We start from the raw sequence: 19,186 nt of genomic DNA, 5'->3' as shown, positions 1-19,186 counted from the left end.
GGACCGGCGGCCATCTTGCCGGCGTCCATGCTCCCGGAGGCCACCGCAACATGGCGGCGCCCAGGAAGGGGTGTGCGGGGCCCTCCGGGCTGCGAAGAAACGCCGGCGGAGCCGCCGCCCCTGCACCGGAGCACAGCCCGCTGCCACCACCGCACCGCAGAGCGCCGCCCACTGCCACCACCGCAGAGCCCACCTGCCCCAGCACAGCTGCCCCTGCCCCAGCTGCCCCTGCCACAGCACAGCTGCCCCGCCCCATCACAGCTGCCCCTGCCACAGCTGCCCCTGCCCCAGCACAGCACAGCTGCCCCAGCACAGAGCCGCCGCCACCGCACGAGCCTGGACCACTGAATGACCCCTGTGACTACTTCTCCACCTGTGCCGGATCCCTTCCCAGGTAAGCTGAATTCGTACTGTAAGACGGACCCCCATTTGACACATTATTTTTTTCCCTATTTTCCTTCTGAAAATAGGGGTGCGTCTTATGGTCCGGTGCGTCTTATAGTCCGAAAAATACGGTATATGCATTCTATGTGTATATATCTATCCTTTCGTTTCTTTATTAAACCTGTCAGTAAGAGTTTACTGTATCGTGCACTGGATTGCCGGCTTTGCTAAAAGACACTGGGTGCGTATTTCTCGCAAGTCACACGTGTGGTCCGTGTGTAATCCGTATTTTTTGCGCATCCATAGACTTGCATTGGCGTACTACGGGCGTAGTACGCTGACAATCGCAGCATGCTGCGATTGGCACGGACTGTAGAATACGAATGAGAAATATACGGCTGGTGCGAGGGACCCCATAGAGAATCATTGGTCCGTGTCTAATGCGTGCTTTTAGCGCCTCTCACTCTGCCGTATTCCTCGCCAGTGTGACCCCGGCCTAACTCCAAAACTTGAAAGGTGTTTGTTTTTACAGTGTCCATCATATGGTAAAAATGACCTGACAATATGATTCTCTAGGTCAGTATGATTATGGTGATTGCATCCATGCAAAGCTGTTTTTTTTTTTTTTTTTTAAAAAAGTGGTAAAAAAAAATTAAATAATAATTCACTTGTCTCCATTTTCAAGGCTTGTAAGGTTTCCTATTTTCGGTAAATGGAGCTGCGAGAGGGAGTTTTTTTGTGTGTCCTGAGTTGAAGTTTTTATTAACCCCTTTACCCCAAGGGTGGTTTGCATGTTAAAGGAAATCTGTCAACCTATTTTTCGCCTATCAGCTGCTGGCACTGACATCAGGGGCTTATCTACAGAATTCTGTAATGCTGTAGATAAGCCCCCTCCCCCGATGTAACCTGAAAGATAAGAAAAAGGAGTTAGATTATACTCATTGGGGGCTGTCCGGTCTTGGTCTGATGGGGGTTGCAGTCTTTCGCCTCCCTTCTTCTAAGGCCTGTTTCACACTTCAGTTTTTTCAAATCAGTAAAAATCCGCCAAAAAGTGAAAATGGCAGATCCGCTTTTCTTGTGGCGGATCCGCCATTTTTTCCCATTGAGATACATTAGTGGCGGATGGTCGTCCGATACGTCCGCTATTCGGCGGATCTGCCATATTCCAGGCGGATTATGTCTGAGGTGGACGGAGCTTGCAACGCTTTCTGGCGCCGTCAAAATGGCGGATCCGCCGTCATCCGCCTTGCGATAGAATGGGCGCCTATGGACGGCGGATCCGCGATTTTGCGGAATCCGCTTTTTCGCACTGAGCATACTCAGAAAAAAAAAGATACTTTTCCAGACAGTCCCAAAACTATATAAAGTGGGCTAATTAATCATTGGGCCCAGACATTCGGCACCAGCCACATTGATAACATCAAGAAGGAGACAGAGCCAGCCAGTCAGCTATAAAACCTGCCAGCCATATAAACCTGTGTCCAGCTGCAAGACCCCTGGAGCAAGACCCCTGTAGGAAGAGGCCTTCCAGCACCAAGACAGGACGAAGAGGCCTGCTAGCAAAACCTGCAATTGTGTGAGTATAAACTATTTGTGTGGGGCATGTATGTATGGCCTGTGTGTGTGAGGCATGACTTCCTGCATGTATGTCTGTGGCCTACCAGTGTTGCATGTGTGTGTGTGTGTGTGTGTGTGTGTGTGTGTGTGTATTTTATTTTTTTTTTTTCATACTTTAATTGTTTTTCTGTTGCATGTGTACAGAATTTTATTTTCATAGTAATGTAATGTTTTTCCATATTTGCAATTGTGCTAAACTATTTGTATGGGTCATGTCTGTGTGTCTGTAGCTTGTCTGCATGTGTGTGTGTGGCCTGTCTGTGTGTGTGTGTGTTTTTTTTCATACTTTAATTGATTTTCTGTTGCATGTGTATTGCATTTTATTTTCATATTTGCAATTGTGGTGTGATTGTGTTGTGTATTGTATGTGGTGTATCTGTTGTATATCACATTTTATTTTTTATTTATTGTGGTATTTTAAGAGTAGAGTATAGCTCCTACTTGTGAAAAAAAAAATAAAAAAATAATAAAAACTGTTTGTTGTATTATTTAAAAACCAGGTAAAATTAAGTATGGGTATATGAAGTGTTGGTTTTTGGTATACAAGTGTGTTACTCTCAAGCGAGAGTTTTTCAGGGAATTTACTCATGAAAACACTTTATATTCTCAGTGAGAGTTGGAATTTACACACATTAAAACACTTTCAATTTTACACACATGAAAAGACTTGGGTATACTCTCAGTGAAAGTTTAAGGGTGTGTGCACACGCTGCGGATTTTGCTGCGGTTCCGCAGCGGTTTTGGCCGCTGCGGACCCGCAGCAGTTTCTGCTACGGTGTACAGTACCATGATTCCCTATGGGAATCAAAAACCGCAGTGCAGACGGTGGGGAATTTTCCGCGCGGATTATCTGCGGTTTTCAATCTGCAGAAAGAATTGACATGTCAATTCTTTCTGTGGATTCTCCTGCGATTTGCCATCTCCTCCATTGAGAGAGATGAAAAACCGCAGGGCAAACCGCAGGTAAAACCGCAGGTCTTTTGACCTGCGGTTTCACCTGCGGATTGTACAAAATCTGCGCGGATGAATCCGCAGCATGTGCACACAGCCTAAGGGAATTTTACACACTAAAAGTGTGGGTATACTCCGGAATTACACACATGCAATCACAGTGTGGTTACTGTCAGTGAGAGATTTTCAGGTAATTTACACACATTAATACCAATGAAGGTTTTATTTTTTTATGTTATGATAACTCGCTTTATACTTGCAGATCCGTTCAGGAAGCAGCAGCACCTCCTGGAAGAACACAGCAGCAGCAGGAGAAATCCGCCAGCTAGGCCGCAGCAGTTAGCAAAGCACTTCTATTTTCCTGTAAGTATATTGACTTGAAAGCTTTGATATCCTTTGTATAGGAGCTTTACAAGTGTCTTTTATACTTGCAGATCCGTTCAGGAAGCAGCAGCACCTCCTGGAAGAACACAGCAGAAGAAATCCACCAGCTAGGCCGCAGCAGTTTGAGAAATGTCTTCTTATGGGAGCTCCCCCTCACAGCAACAGCCAATTGAGGTTAGAGAAATGTTTTTATTTAGCTATTATTTTACAGGTTTTTTTTTTTTTTTGTTTTTTTTTTTACAATATATACATTTATTATGTATTCACAGGAACCTGAATCTGAGGAGCTTCCAGGAGGAGACATGCAGGGTGGAGAGACGCAAAGAGGGGGCGCGCAGAGTGTAAGTTTAGCACATACATACATAATGCTACACCCAACACAAACATTCATCACAGCACACACAACTATGCATCCATCCAACCCAAAATTTTTTTTTTTTTTTTTACAGTCATCACAATCTGGTGCCCGCACAAGAGCGACTCCCAGGACATCCCAGCGTCGAGGTGCTGGCTCTGGTGGTCGGCGAACGGTAAGTAACCCTTAGCTAATTGATTAATGAACCTCAGGTGTTTGAATTGAATGTCTTTTTTTTTTTTTTTTTTTTTTTTTCCCCTTCACAGGTTTCACAGCATGCTCCCCAGAGACTGTTTGAGGAGGGTCTCATAATAGAGACGGACGACCTCATCCAGCCAGTGCAATCATGGGAGCCGCTGTGGAATATGGCAGACAGTTTACATGCCGACAAACCGACGGCTCTGGGATGAGGTGTGTTCGGTGGTAGTAGACAACTGGGAGGAGCTCAATACGAGGGCCAGGGATTTTGTGCGCAAGTATTCCAATTTCAGTAACTTGATTTACAGCATGTGAAGTGTTGAATACTAACCACTTTGTCTTTTTCCTTCACAGGTGAGAGGGTTATCACACGGTGGCGGTCGTTCAGGGATCGCTTCAAGAGGGACTTCAACAAGGAGATTCAGGCCCCGAGTGGATCAGGAGGATGCCGGAGCACCCAGTACAAAAATTACAGAGACCTGGCGTTCCTCCGGTCGACAATGGTGAGCAGAAGGTAAATATTCCACACACCATTTCTGCAGTACAAATGTTGACATGTTTAACCTAATTTTTTTTTCAGCAATGCTGAATGAAATATAAAGATATTTTTTTTTTCTCTTTTTTAGCACTGTCTGCAGCACTCGGGAGCCTGCTTCTGTGTTGCCTCCCTCTGGAGGGATCCCTTCGGAGACCGCTACCGGTGACCACATCGAGGTATCCGACCCCTCCCTACCTTCCCTCTATCCCCTCCACCAGCACTGGAACAGCAGGGCAGACTTCATCACATGAAGCTGCTGGTGACAACTTACAGTACCCTTTACCCCACCCCTCTGACACTGCCGCAACATCTCCACCAACTTTTGGTTCTGGCCGGCAGCGTCTGAGGAGTCAGGAAAGGATGACCTTGTCTGACTGTTTGAGTCTGAACACATCTGTCCAGCATGGTTTCCATACTTATGGAGAACGGTTATCTTCTGGGTTGACCATGATCAAAGAATCATGGAACTCTGAATTCATCTGTTCCATGTATCTTCTGAGTCAAACCAGACGCATAGACATACCTTTTTTCAATCCGTTGTCTGGCAAATGGAAGGTTTAAGTACTCACCAGCAGATGCGTGTCACAATACTCTAGTGGAGGTACTCTCAGAAGCATCCCATCCTTCCACCACCCTCCATCATACAACCATCTCTCCTCCTACCACTCCCTCTCCTTTCTCTAGTTCCCCATTCCATTCTTCCCAGTACCTTCCTTCCCCATTGCATTATACCCCAATGCCCTCACCATACCCACCCCCACACACCTTCAATATTCCCACAAACCTAGTCTGTCCATCCACTCCCGTCCCAACCTCATGTTTTCAATCCACCTTCCACTTCTGATCCTCAACAACTCCCTTCCCAGTCACCCCCCCCCCCTCGATGTGGTCAACCCTGTTATCCCCTCCGATAGTATCTCCACCCAACAATACCAACAGTTGTAAGGTGTTTGTAATAAAAATAATTTTTGTATTAAAAAAAAAAAAAAAAAAAAAAAAAAATTGTACAATTTTTTTTATTTTCCAATAAAAAAAAAGTTGAATAAAATTTGACAAGTAAATTTTTTTTTGTTAAAAACTATATTGTGTAGTTTTTTTTTTTTTTTTATTTAATTCTTGGTAAAGGTTGAAAGTACACCGGTGGTGTAAAAGGGAAAAAAAAACCCACAAAACTTGGTAACATTTTAAAGTAAACTGGTGGTGAGGTAAAAAAAAAAAAAAAAAAAAAAAAAAAAACACACACACACGTGGTGAGGAGAAAAAAAAAAAAAAAAAAAAAAACACACTTGGTAACATTTAAAAGTACACTGGTGGTGTACAAGGTAAAAAAAAAAAAAGACAACACTTGGTAACATTTTACAGTAAACCGTTGGTGAAAACACAACACAGTTATTACCCCACAATTGGTATAAAAAACAAAAATTATACCATGTCATCTTGCCAAGCAAGTTTTCCCTCTGGTGTCAGAAAATAATCTGCAAATGTGTCTTACCACTGACCCAGTACTCCGAACAGTTGGCTGCTGAAAATCCCACAATGTGGTTTCAGACAGTTTTTCTTCTATGGAAACAGGTTCCTTTGAAAGTACAAAGTTGTGCAGGATGACACACGCCTTCACCACCTCATCCAGTCTCCGTTTTCATTTTTATGGCCGTTAACAGGACTCTCCATTTTGCAGTTAAAATGCCAAAAGCACACTCCACCACTCTGGTCAATCGATAGTTATATATTTTTTTGCGGTGTGTCAATCCACGACTACCATATGGCTTGAGTAGGTGTTTGGACAGCTGAAATGCGTCGTCACTAGTGTTGCGCGATACCATCCGATACCCTAAAATATCGGATCGGATGGTATCGGCCCGATACGAAAAAAGTATCGTATCGTTGATCCCGATACCAGAAGTCCCATTCAAGTCTATGGGACTTCCGGTATCGGAATAAGACAGACCCTTTTCTGTCCTTGTACAGCCTCTCGGGGGGGCGGGGGGGTGTACGGACCTTTCAGGGGTCTGACCCGACTGCCCGGGGGTCTGTGCCGGCATCGTCCGATGGGACTACAAGTCCCATCGGGCGATGCCTGCTCCCATGACGGTGATTGACACATTAGCCAGTGATGGGACAGTAGTAGTCCCATCATCCGGTCTATGTGTTGAATGTAAAAAAAAAAAAATACATACTACATACATGCTACATATATACTACATGCATGCAACATACATACATACTGCATATATACCACATGCATGAAACATGCATACTACATGCATGCAACATGCATACATATATACCACATACCGGGGGTCTGTGCCGACTGTCCGGGGGTCTGTGCCGACTGTCCGGGGGTCTGTACCGACTGTCCGGGGGTCTGTACCGACTGCCCGGGGGGCTGTGCAGGCATCGTCCGATGGGACTACAAGTCCAGCGATGCCTGCTACCATGACGGTGATTGACACATTAGCCAATGATGGGACAGTAGTAGTCCCATCATCCGGCCTATGTGTTGAATGTACAAAAAAAGACAAAAAACATACATACTACATACATACTACATGCATGCAACATACATACTACATGTATACCACATGCACACTACATATACCACATATATACTACATGCAACATACATATATACCACATGCATGCAACATGCAAACTACATATATACCACATATATACTACATGCATACTACATATATACCACATGCATGCAACATGCATGCATGTGGTATATGTAACATACATATATACTACATGCATACAACATACATACATACTACATGCAACATACATACTACATATACCACATGCATGCAACATACATATATACTACATGCATGCAACATACATATCTATTACATGCATGCAACATGCATACTACATATACTGCATGCAACATATATACGACATATATACTACATGCATGCAACATGCATACTACATATACTGCATGCAACATATATACGACATATATACTACATGCATGCAACATGCATACTACATATATACCACATGCATGCAACATACATATACTACATGTGTGCAACATGCATACTACATATATACTACATGCATGCAACATGCATACTACATATACTACATGCATGCAACATACATACTATAATATATATATATATATATATATATATATATACACACACACACCACATATACTACATGCATGCAACATACATATATACCACATATATACTACATGCATGCAACATATATATAATATATATACTACATGCAACATACATACCACAGCATGCAACATGCATACTACATATATACCACATGCATGCAACATACATATATACTACATACAATACATACATATAGACATACAGTACATATAACAGAGTACATACTCACCATCACTTGTCACTTTGATCCCCGAAGCCATTGTCATCTATGGAATAAATATTAAAATAACAAAGCACCAATATACTCACCCCTGATCCGCAGAAGTCCACGGGTGTCTCACGACGATCTTGCGTGGAGAACAGCAGCATCAGCTGATGCTACCGTTCTCTACGGGCTCCAGGAAACCAGTGTCGGGAGGTAGGTATCCTTCCGCCCTGTATTCCTCCGCCACTGTAAAAAACAAAAAAAAAAGTCCCTAGTCTCATTTTATGGCATTGCTGTGTGAGAAATTTCCCACGCAGCTTTTGCCATAAAGTGAGACTAGGGACTTTTTTTTTTCTTTACAGTGGCGGAGGAATACTAGGCGGAAGGATACCTACCACCAGACACTGGTTTCCTGGAGCCCGTAGAGAACGGTAGCATCAGCTGATGCTGCTGTTCTCCACGCAAGATCGTCGTGGGACACCCGTGGACTTCTGCAGATCAGGGGTGAGTATATTGGTGCTTTGTTATTTTAATATTTATTCCATAGATGACAATGGCTTCGGGGATCAAAGTGACAAGTGATGGTGAGTATGTACTCTGTTATATGTACTGTATGTCTATATGTATGTATTGTATGTAGTATATATGCATGTTGCATGCATGTAGTATATAGGTAGTATGCATGCATGTGGTATATGTAGTATGTATGTTGCATGCATGTAGTATATATGTAGTATGCATGTTGCATGCATGTGGTATATATGTAGTATGTATGTAGCATGTAGTATGTATTTTTTTTTTTTTTTTTACATTCAACACATAGTCCCATCATCCGGCCTACTACTGTCCCATCATTGGCTAATGTGTCAATCACCGTCATGGTAGCAGGCATCGCCCGATGGGACTTGTAGTAGTCGGTATAGACCACCGGCAGGCCGGTACAGACCCACGGGCAGTCGGCACAGCCCCCCGGCAGGCCGGTACAGACCCCCAGACAGTCGGTACAGACCACTGGCAGGCCAGTACAGACCCCCGGACAGTCGGTACAGACCACCAGCAGGCCGGTACAGACCCACGGGCAGTCGGCACATACCCCCCGGAAGGCCGGTACAGACCACCGGGAGGCCGGTACAGCCCCCCGGCAGGGCGGTACAGACCCCCAGGCAGTCGGCACGCCCCCCGGTATATATGTAGTATGCATGTGGTATATATGCAGTATGTATGTATGTTGCATGCATGTAGTATATATGTTGCATGTATGTAGTATGTATGTAGCATGTAGTATGTATTTTTTTTTTTTTTTACATTCAACACATAGGCCGGATGATGGGACTACTATTGTCCCATCATTGTCTAATGTGTCAATCACCGTCATGGTAGCAGGCATCGCCCGATGGGACTTGTAGTCCCATCGGACGATCCTGCACAGAGCCCCGCAGCCTGCTCAGACCCCCGGACAGTCGGTATAGACCACCGGCAGGCCGGCACAGCCCCCCGGCATATGTGGTATATATGTAGTATGCATGTTGCATGCATGTGGTATATATGCAGTATGTATGTTGCATGCATGTAGTATATATGTTGCATGTATGTAGTATATATGTGTATTTTTTTTTTCTTTCTTACATTCAACACATAGGCCGGATGATGGGACTACTACTGTCCCATCATTGACTAATGTGTCAATCACAGTCATGGTAGCAGGCATCGCCCGATGGGACTTGTAGTCCCATCGGACGATGCCTGCACAGACCCCCGCAGCCTGCACAGACCCCCGGACAGTCGGCACAGCCCCCCGGCAGGCCGGTACAGACCACCGGCAGGTCGGTACAGACCCCCACAGCCTGCACAGACCCCCGGACAGTCGGTACAGACCTCCGGCAGGCCGGCACAGCCCCCCGGCAGGCCAGTACAAACCCCCGGACAGTCGGTACAGACCACCGGCAGGCCGGCACAGCCCCTCGGCAGGCCGGCACAGACCCCCGGTATATGTGGTATATATGTAGTAGGCATTGCATGCATGTAGTATATATGTGGTATATATATGTAGTATGCATGTTGCATGCATGTGGTATATATGCGGCATGTATGTATGTAGCATGTATTTTTTTTTTTTTTTTTTTTTTTTTTTTCTACATTCAACACATAGGCTGGATGATGGGACTACTACTGTCCCATCATTGGCTAATGTGTCAATCACCGTCATGGTAGCAGGCATCGCCCGATGGGACTTGTAGTCCCATCGGACGATGCTTGCACAGACCCCCGGACAGTCGGCACAGCCCCCCGGTACAGCCCCCCGGCAGGCCTCTCAGACCCACGGACAGTCGGTACAGACCACTGGCAGGCCGGCACAGCCCCCCCCGCAGGCCGGCACAGACCCCCGGGCAGGCCGGCACAGCCCCCCCCGCAGGCCGGCACAGACCCCCGGACAGTCGGCACAGACCCCCGGCAGGCTGGCACAGACCCCCGGACAGTCGGTACAGACCACCAGCAGGCCGGCACAGACCCCCGGGCAGTCGGCACAGACCCCAGATATATGTGGTATATATGTAGTATGCATGTAGTATATATGTGGTATGTATGTAGCATGTATGTAGCATGTATTTTTTTTTTTACTTTCAACACATAGGCCGGATGATGGGACTACTACTGTGTCAATCACAGTCATGGTAGCAGGCATCGCCCGATGGGACTTGTAGTCCCATCGGACGATGCCTGCACAGACCCCCGAACAGTCGGTACAGACCCCCGGCAGGCCGGCACAGCCCCCCGGACAGTCGGTGCAGCCCCCCGGGTAGTCGGCACAGACCCCCGGTATATATGTAGTATGCATGTTGCATGCATGTAGTATATATGTAGTATGCATGTGGTATATATGCAGTATGTATGTATGTAGCATGTATTTTTTTTACATTCAACACATAGGCTGGATGATGGGACTACTACTGTCCCATCATTGGCTAATGTGTCCATCACCGTCATGGTAGCAGGCATCGCCCGATGGGACTTGTAGTCCCATCGGACGATCCTGCACAGACCCCCGCAGTCTGCTTAGACCCCCGGGCAGTCGGCACAGACCATCGGCAGGCCGGCACAGCCCACCGGGAGGCCGGTACGGACCCCCGGGCAGTCGGCACAGACCCCCGGGCAGTCGGCACAGACCCCCGGGCAGTCGGCACAGACCCCCGGGCAGTCGGCACAGACCCCCGGCAGGCCAGTACAGAACCCCGGGCAGTCGGCATAGACCCCCCCCGGAAGGCCCGAACTGACGGTGCATCATGATGCGCACAGACCGTGCATCATGATGCGCACAGACCGCGCATCATGATGGCCTCATTTCGGCAGCCAATCAGAGACACAGCAGTGGCGCTTTGCATTATGGGAACTTCCGCTTCCGATATTGAAAAAATATCGGTACTCGGTATCGGAATTCCGGTACAGTGAATATCGGCCGATACCCGATATTTGCAGTATCGGAATGCTCAACACTAGTCGTTACCAACGCACACAAATGGCATTGGTGGGCCTGTTGTTGCAGGGAGTGGTCTGGGAGGTGGGAAAGCAAAATACTGTCTCCATACAAACGACGGCCCATTGTGGACATCTTGAAGACCTGAGAGTCATTTGAACGACCATATGCACCAATGTCCACGGCAAGGAATTTGCATTTTGCATCTGCAATTGCCATAAGTATAATAGAAAATAATTTCTTATAGTTGTAAAATTCTGAGCCAGATCCAATGGGTTTCACAAACCGAATATGCTTCCCATCCACGGCACCAATGCAATTTGGAAACTGGCAGATTTGTTGAAAGTTGTCGGCAATCTCCAGCCACCTCCCCTTGTTTTGGCTCTGGGATGTATTCCTCCTGTAGACAATCCCACAATGCACGGCAGGTTTGTTGTACAATTCCAGATATAGTTGAAATCCCAAGGTGGAACTGGTAATGGAGGGAGGTGAATGATTCTCCAGTTGCCAGGAAACTTGTAAAAAAAAAAAAAAAAAAAAAAGGGGAAAAAAGTTAAATTAATACAAAATACAAGCCATAACATGATAAAAGTATGCTGAATCTGAAACCTTTTAAAAAATAGATAACTTACCGAAGGGTCACCATCAAACGCTCCGCCGGTGAAATAGAAAACCGCATGTAGGTGTCCCTTCTCCGGATTTGTTCTCCAACACGCTCCACCAATATCTCGAACAAGTCCTGACTCATGCGCACATAGTTGAAGAACTTGTCCGGGTTATCCTTCAATTCCAGGTATAGTGTTGAAAACACGCCACGGGTAAACCTCTGCACATTAATCGGATGAATCCACTGCCGTCGTCTCCTCATATGCAGGATTTGCAGTCTTCTTTTCTCCCTCTGGAGAGCAATAATTGCCAACCGATTGCAGTGGAGATCAAATTCCACACAGAAGCTGTCAATACTCGCAATAACTCCTTCCATCGCTGCCACTAGCTCTAAAACCTTTCAAAGATATTCTATTACAACACCCTAGATATAGTTTTCCCAGTTTCCAGTATCCAATCACATTTGGGAGCATTTTCCAAGAGCCAATCATATTTGGGAGCATCCCATTTTGGAGGTGTGGAAAAACGGATCCGCACGAAAACGGATGGAAAAAACGGATGCCAGCTGATGGTACGGATCCTTTTTTTACGGATCCGTACAAAAATCCGTATAGCGGATGCGTAAAAAAACGGAGCCGTACCATAAGCTGGCATCCGTTTTTACACATTTTTGGCGGATCTGCCAATTTCACTTTTTGGCGGATTTTGACTGATTTGAAAAAACTGAAGTGTGAAACAGGCCTAACGGTGACGACTTCTTCTTTGCTGCCTGTCGTGGATCCTGCACAGGCGCACTGCTCTACCCTCTCCCGGAGCCTGCGCACTGCAGGACTCTGCTCTGCCCTCAACTGGGCAGAGCAGTGCGCCTGTGCAGGAGCCACAACAGGCAGCAAAGAAGAGTATGTCACTGTTAGAAGATGGGAGGCGCCGGACGGGAAGGCAACACCCATCGGACCGGACCGAACGCCAGGGTGAGTCTAATCTAACTCTTTTTTCTTATCTTTCAGGTTACATCAGGGGCTTATCTACAGCATTACAGAATGCTGTAGATAAGCCCCTGATGTCGGTGCCAGCAGCTGATAGGCGAAAAATAGGGTGACAGATTCCCTTTAATGACCAGGCCAATTTTTACAATTCTGACCACTGTCCCACATGAGGTAATAACTCTGGAACGCTTCATCGGATCAGGTTGATTCTGACAATGTTTTCTCGTGACATATTGTACTTCATGATAGTAGTAAAAATGTATTTTATATGACTTGCGTTTATTTGTGAAAAAGACAGATATTTGGTGAAAATTTTGCAATTTTCCGCCTTTAAATTTTCATGCCCTTAAAGCAGAGAAATACATCACACAAAATAGTTAATAAATAACATTTCCCAATTTTTTTTGTTATGAAGTTATAAGGCTTAAAATTTGACCAGCAATTTCTCATTTTTACAACACCATTTTTTTTTTTTTTACGGACCACATCACATTTGAAGTCACTGAGGGGGTCTATATGATAGAAAATACCTATAAAAGGGACACCATTCTAAAAACTGCACCCCTGAAGGTGCTCAAAACAACATTCAAGAAGTCATTAACCCTTCAGGTGCTTCACAGTAATTTTTGGAATCATAAAAGAAAAAAAAAAAAAAAAATTAACTTTTTTTCACCAAAAAATTACTTTAGATCCAATTTGTTTTGACAGGAGAAATTGGACCCCACAAGTTGTTGTACAATTTATCCTGAGTACGCTGATACCCCATATATGCACGTAAAACACTGTTTGCACGCATGCAGAGCTCAGAAAGAGAAGGAGCGCAGTTTGACTTTTCAATGCAAAATTGGCTGGAATTGAGATCAGACGCCATGCCGTGTTTGGAGAGCCCCTGATGTGCCTAAACAGTGAAAATCCTCCAATTCTAACTCCAGTCGTCATCCCAACACACCCCTAACCCTAATCCCAACCATAACCCTAACCACAAACCTAATCGTAACACACTCCTAACCCTAATCCCAACCCTAATCCTAACTTTAGCCCCCACCCTAACCGTAACGGGAAAATGGAAATAAACACTTTTTTTTCAATATTTTGGCCCACAGAGTCATGTGGTCTTGTTTTTTGTGGAACGAGTTGACGTTTTTACTGGTATCATTTTTGGGCACATGACATTTTTTGATCGCTTTTTAGTCTGATTTTTGTGAGACAGAATGAACAAAAACCAGAATTTCATGAATTTCTTTTTTTTTTTTGGGGGGGGGGGGGGGGCGTTTACACCGTTCCACGTGTGGTAAAATTGATAAAAGCAGTTTTATTCTTCGGGTCAGTACGATTACAGCGATAACTCATTTATATGTTTTTTATGCTTTGGCACTTTTATACAATAAATATTTTACATAAAAAATTATTATTATTGCATCTCTATTTTGAGAGCTATAACTGGGGCTTTATTGGGGCTTGCTTTTTGCGGGACAAGATGACGTTTTATTTATATCCGTCTTTTTGATCGTGTGTTATTCCACTTTTTGTTCGGCGGTATGATGATAAAGCATTGGTTTTTTGCCTTGTTTTTTTGATGGTGTTCACTAATCACGGCCGGTTGTCAGCTGATTATCACAGCTGACACCCGGCACAATGTGTCAGGGGCGGTCACGGACCGCCCCCGACACATTAACCCCTTGCACACCGCGATCAAACACGATCGCGGTGTACCGGGGGTTAAGGGGAAGCTTCGGCAGGGGGGAGGCTCCCTCCGTGCGTCCCTGAACCCCCCACAGCAGCGCAATGTGCAGCGCTGCTGCGGGGGGGGCTCTTTCCCTGCAGGTCCCCGGATCCAAGATGGCGACGGGGGCCTGCAGGGAGCGGCCTTCCCCAGTGCCTGCAATGCGCAGGTATGAGGAAGTCTGCATCTATGCCTGTGACAGATCGTTGATCTGTCACAGTGATCTGTGATTTGACAGATCAGCGATCTGTCACAGGACAGTGATGTCCCCCCTGGGACAACCTAATAAGGAGAAAAAAAGTGTAAAAATTTAAAAATCGCTAAATAAATAAAAAATTATATATACACATATATTCCCTAATAAATTCATTTTTTGGAAATAAAAAAAACAATAAAGGTGCACATATTTAGTATCGCCACGTCTGTAACGACCCGCCCTATAAAACTGTCCCATTAGTTAACCCCTTAAAAAGTAAAAAGCGAAGCAAAAAAATAATGATTTATTATCATACTGCCGAACAAAAAGTGCAACAACGCGCGATCAAAAAGACGCATATAAATATCCATGGTACCGCTGAAATCATCATCTTGTCCCGCAAAAAACGAGCAGCCACACAGCGTCATCAGCAAAAAAATGAAAAAGTTATAGCTCAAAGAATAAAGCGATGCAAAAATAATTTTTATATAAAATTGTTTTCATTGCATAAAAGCGCTAAAACATACAAAAATGACCTAAATGAGGTATCGCTGTAACCGTACTGACCCGAAGAATAAAACCGCTTTATCAATTTTACCGCACGCAGAACGGTGTAAGTGCAGCCCCCAAAAGAAATTCATGAAACGCTGGTTTTTGTTCATTCTGCATCTCAAAAATTGGAATAAAAAGCGATCAAAAGATGTCACGTGTCCGAAAATGATACCAATAAAAACGTCAACTCGTCCCGCAAAAAATAAGACCTCACATGACTCAGTGGGTCAAAATATGGAAAAATTACAGCTCTCAATATGTGGTGATGCAAAAACTATTTTTACAATAAAAAGCGTCTTTTATCGTGTGACAGCTGCCAAATATAAAAACCTCCATAAATCGTAAATCAAACCCCCCGTTATCACCCCCTTAATTAGGGAAAAATAATAAAATTAAAAAAATGTATTTCCATTTTCCGATTAGGGTTAGGGGTGTGTTGGGGTTAGGGTTGGAGTTAGAATTGGGGGTTTTCCACTGTTTGGACACATCAGGTGCTCTCCAAACGCAACATGGCATCTGATCTCAATTCCAGCCAATTCTGCGTTGAAAAAGTCAAATGGTGCTCCCTCCCTTCCAAGCTCTGCCATGCGCCAAAATAGTATTTTACCCCCACATATGGGGTATCAGCCTACTCAGGACAAATTGCAAAACAACTTTTGGGGTCCAATTTCTCCTGTTGCCCTTAGGAAAATAAAAAATTGGGGGCAAAAATATCATTTTTGTGGAAAAAAAATGATTTTTTTATTTTCACACCCGGGCGTTATAAACTTCTGAGAAGCATTTGGGGGTTCAAAATGCTCACCACACATCTAAAGTTCCGTGGGGGGTCTAGTTTCCAAAGTGGGGTCACTTGTGGGGAGTTTGAATAGTTTAGGCACATCAGAGACTCTCCAAACGCACATGACACCCGCAGACCATTCCATCAAAGTCTGCATTCCAAAACGTCACTCCTTCCCTTCCGAGCCCCGATGTGTGCCCATACAGTAGTTTTCTCCCACATATGAGGTATCAGCGTTCTCAGGACAAATTGGACAACAACTTTTGGGGTCCAATTTCTCCTGGTACCCTTGGGAAAATAAAATTGGGGACTAAATGATCATGTTTGTGGAAAAAATACGATTCTTTTATTTTTTATATTTTTTTATAAAATAAAAAAATCGTATTTCGTAATTCTGTGAAGCACTGGGGGGGTTCAAAGTGCTCACCACACATCTAGATAAGTTCCTTGGGGGGGTGTCTAGTTTCTCAATTCCAGCCAAAAACATCAAATGGCGCTGCTTCCCTTCCGAGCTCTGCCATGCGCCCAAATAGTGGTTTACCCCCACATATGGGGTATCAGCGTACTCAGGACAAATTGCACAACAACTTTTAGGGCCCTGTTACCCTTGGAAAAAAAAGAATTGAGGGTGAAAAGATCATTTTTGTGGAAAAAATATGATTTTTTAATTGTACGGTTGTACGTTAGAAACTGTGGAGCCCTTGGGGGTTCAAAGTTCTCACCACACATCTAGATAAGTTCCTTGGGGGGGCTAGTTTCCAAAATGGGGTCACTTGTGGGGGGGGTTTCCATTGTTTAAGTACAACAGGGGCTCTCCAAACGTGACATGGCATCTGATCTGAATTCCAGCCAATTTTGCATTGAAAAAGTCAAACGGCGCTCCTTCCCTTCTGAGCTCTGCCGTGTGCCGAAACAGTGGTTCCCCCCCACATATCAGGTATCAGCGTACTCAGGACAAATTGCACAATAACTTTTGCAGTCCAATTTCTCCTGTTACCCTTGGTAAAATAAAAGAAATTTGAACCTGAAGTATTTTTTTTGTGAAAAAAAGTTACAATGTTTTTGTTTTTTTTTAAATATTCAAAAATTTCCTGTGAAGCACCTGAAGGGTTAATAGACTTCTTGAATGTGGTTTTGAGCACCTTAAGGGGTGCAGTTTTTAGAATGGTGTCACTTTTGGGTATTTTCTATCATATAGACCCCTCAAAGTGGCTTCAAATGTGATGTGGTCCGTAAAAATAAAATGGTGTTGCAAAAATGAGAAATCGCTGGTCAACTTTTAACCCTTATAACTTCCTAACAAAAAAAAAATTTGGGTTCGTTCCAAAATTGTGCTGATGTAAAGTAAATATGTGGGAAATGTTACTTAAGTTTTTTGTGTGCCATATCTCTGTGATTTAAGAGCATAAAAATTCAAAGTTGGAAAATTGCGAAATTGTCGCCAAATTTGTTTTTTTCACAAATAAACACAAGTTATTTGAATGAAATTTTACCACTAACATGAAGTACAATATGTCACGAGAAAACAATGTCAGAATCACAGAGATCCATGTAAGCGTTTCAGAGTTATTACCTCATAAAGGGACAGTGGTCAGAATTGTAAAAATTGGCCTGGGAGTTAACGTGCAAACCACCCTTGGTAGTGAAGGGGTTAAACACCTTGATGCTGGAAACAAACTACAAAGTGTTGACGAGATGGTACCTAACCCCAGCCAGAGTAGACAGGGCAATCGCCAATTACTCTCCCAAGTGCTTCAGGGGATATAGGTCCACAGGAGATATGTTTCATATATGGTGGTTATGTCTGATGGTATTCTGATCCAGAATCTATGTACCATCTAATTTTTTCAATCACAAATCTGAAAAAAAAAAAAAAAAAATCCATGGGAAGCTTTACTAAATAAATGAATACCCAAGATCCCTAGACATACCCAAGCCCTCATTAAATTTATATTTCTGGCAGCCAAACTACTGATTTCACTTGGAAAAATGTGAGCCTTGATTTATCTGACATTAAGAGGCGCCTTTCATGGTACATGATAAATGAAAAGTTGTCAGCTATACTTACAGATAAGGTTAATATATTTGAAAAAGTATGGCTCCCTTGTGCAGAATACGTTAATCATACTCCTTTTGCCAATCCGAACCCTACTTTTCGCTGAAACGCTCCAAGTTCCCCTGATTCGGGTTGAGTCTCTATACTGGATTTGGATACACAATATCCTCTTTTCTCGGGCACTCCCCCTTTTTTTTTTTGCTTGTTGTTTTTTTTACTTTTGTTATGGTTATTTACAAGTATCCCCTTACCTTGTTGTTTTGTACATGTTTATACTATATTCGTATTTGAATATATACTCGTGCTGCAACTATTTCTCGGTACATAAATAAAAATCTATTGTTGAGAAAAAAAAAAAAAAAAAAAAAAGGGATTTTTGTGTGTACTCACCGTAAAATCCTTTTCTCCGAGCCAATCATTGGGACTCAGGACCATGGGTGTTATGCTGCTTGCCACTAGGAGGACACTAAGTGAACACAGAAAATTAACTCCTCCTCTGCAGTGTACACCCTCTCGCTGGCTGAGAATTCCCCAGTTCGGTGAAAAAGCAGTAGGAGCATTAAACAAATAACAATAACTATGTAAAAACCTAAGAACGCTACAGTAAGCCAATAGGCTAAACAGGGTGGGCGCTGTGTCCCCCAATGATTGGCTCGGAGAAAAGGATTTTACGGTGAGTACACACAAAAATCCCTATTTCTCCTACGCCTCATTGGAGGACACAGGATGTCCTAAAGCAGTCCCTGAGTGGGGAGCATATAACCGCTAATACCCGATGTACCACTGACTTAACGCTGTGGTACTGCCGATTGCAGGATGTGTCTGCCAAGAGCTGCATCCGCAGGAGGCCTGAGAATGAATTTGGTAATGTTTTGTAAAGGTATGCAGAATGGACCAAGTCGCAGCCTTGCAGACCTGTTCTGCCGACGCCTGATGCCGAATGGCCCAAGAGGAGCCCACTGATCGGGTAGAATGCGCCTTAATCCCTGCTGGGACAGGTGTGTCCCTGACACGGTAAGAGTCTAGAATAGCCAAGCGAATC

At 44.2% G+C, this 19,186-nt stretch overlaps 1 protein-coding gene across 5 annotated transcripts in view; it reads right to left on the bottom strand.

Annotated features, from left to right (window-relative positions):
* PRIMPOL (primase and DNA directed polymerase) overlaps positions 1–19,186 on the bottom strand; it is a 192,628-nt gene that overhangs the window by 157,380 nt on the left and 16,062 nt on the right. The window contains exon 1 of one of the 5 annotated variants that reach the window (XM_073578342.1): positions 3,209–3,362. The exons of the other annotated variants lie outside the window; for them this stretch is intronic. The gene's annotated coding sequence lies outside the window, so the exon portion shown is untranslated. Of the gene's footprint in view, positions 1–3,208; positions 3,363–19,186 lie in introns of those variants that run through there. 5 annotated transcript variants of the gene reach the window in all.

The sequence above is a fragment of the Dendrobates tinctorius genome, unplaced genomic scaffold (assembly GCF_039654945.1).
Source record: "Dendrobates tinctorius isolate UK_male_01 unplaced genomic scaffold, ASM3965494v1 ptg000008l, whole genome shotgun sequence".
Taxonomy (NCBI): Eukaryota; Metazoa; Chordata; class Amphibia; order Anura; family Dendrobatidae; genus Dendrobates; species Dendrobates tinctorius.
The sequence above is the reverse complement of the archived record's forward strand: the minus strand, read 5'-3'. Positions and strand labels throughout refer to the sequence as shown.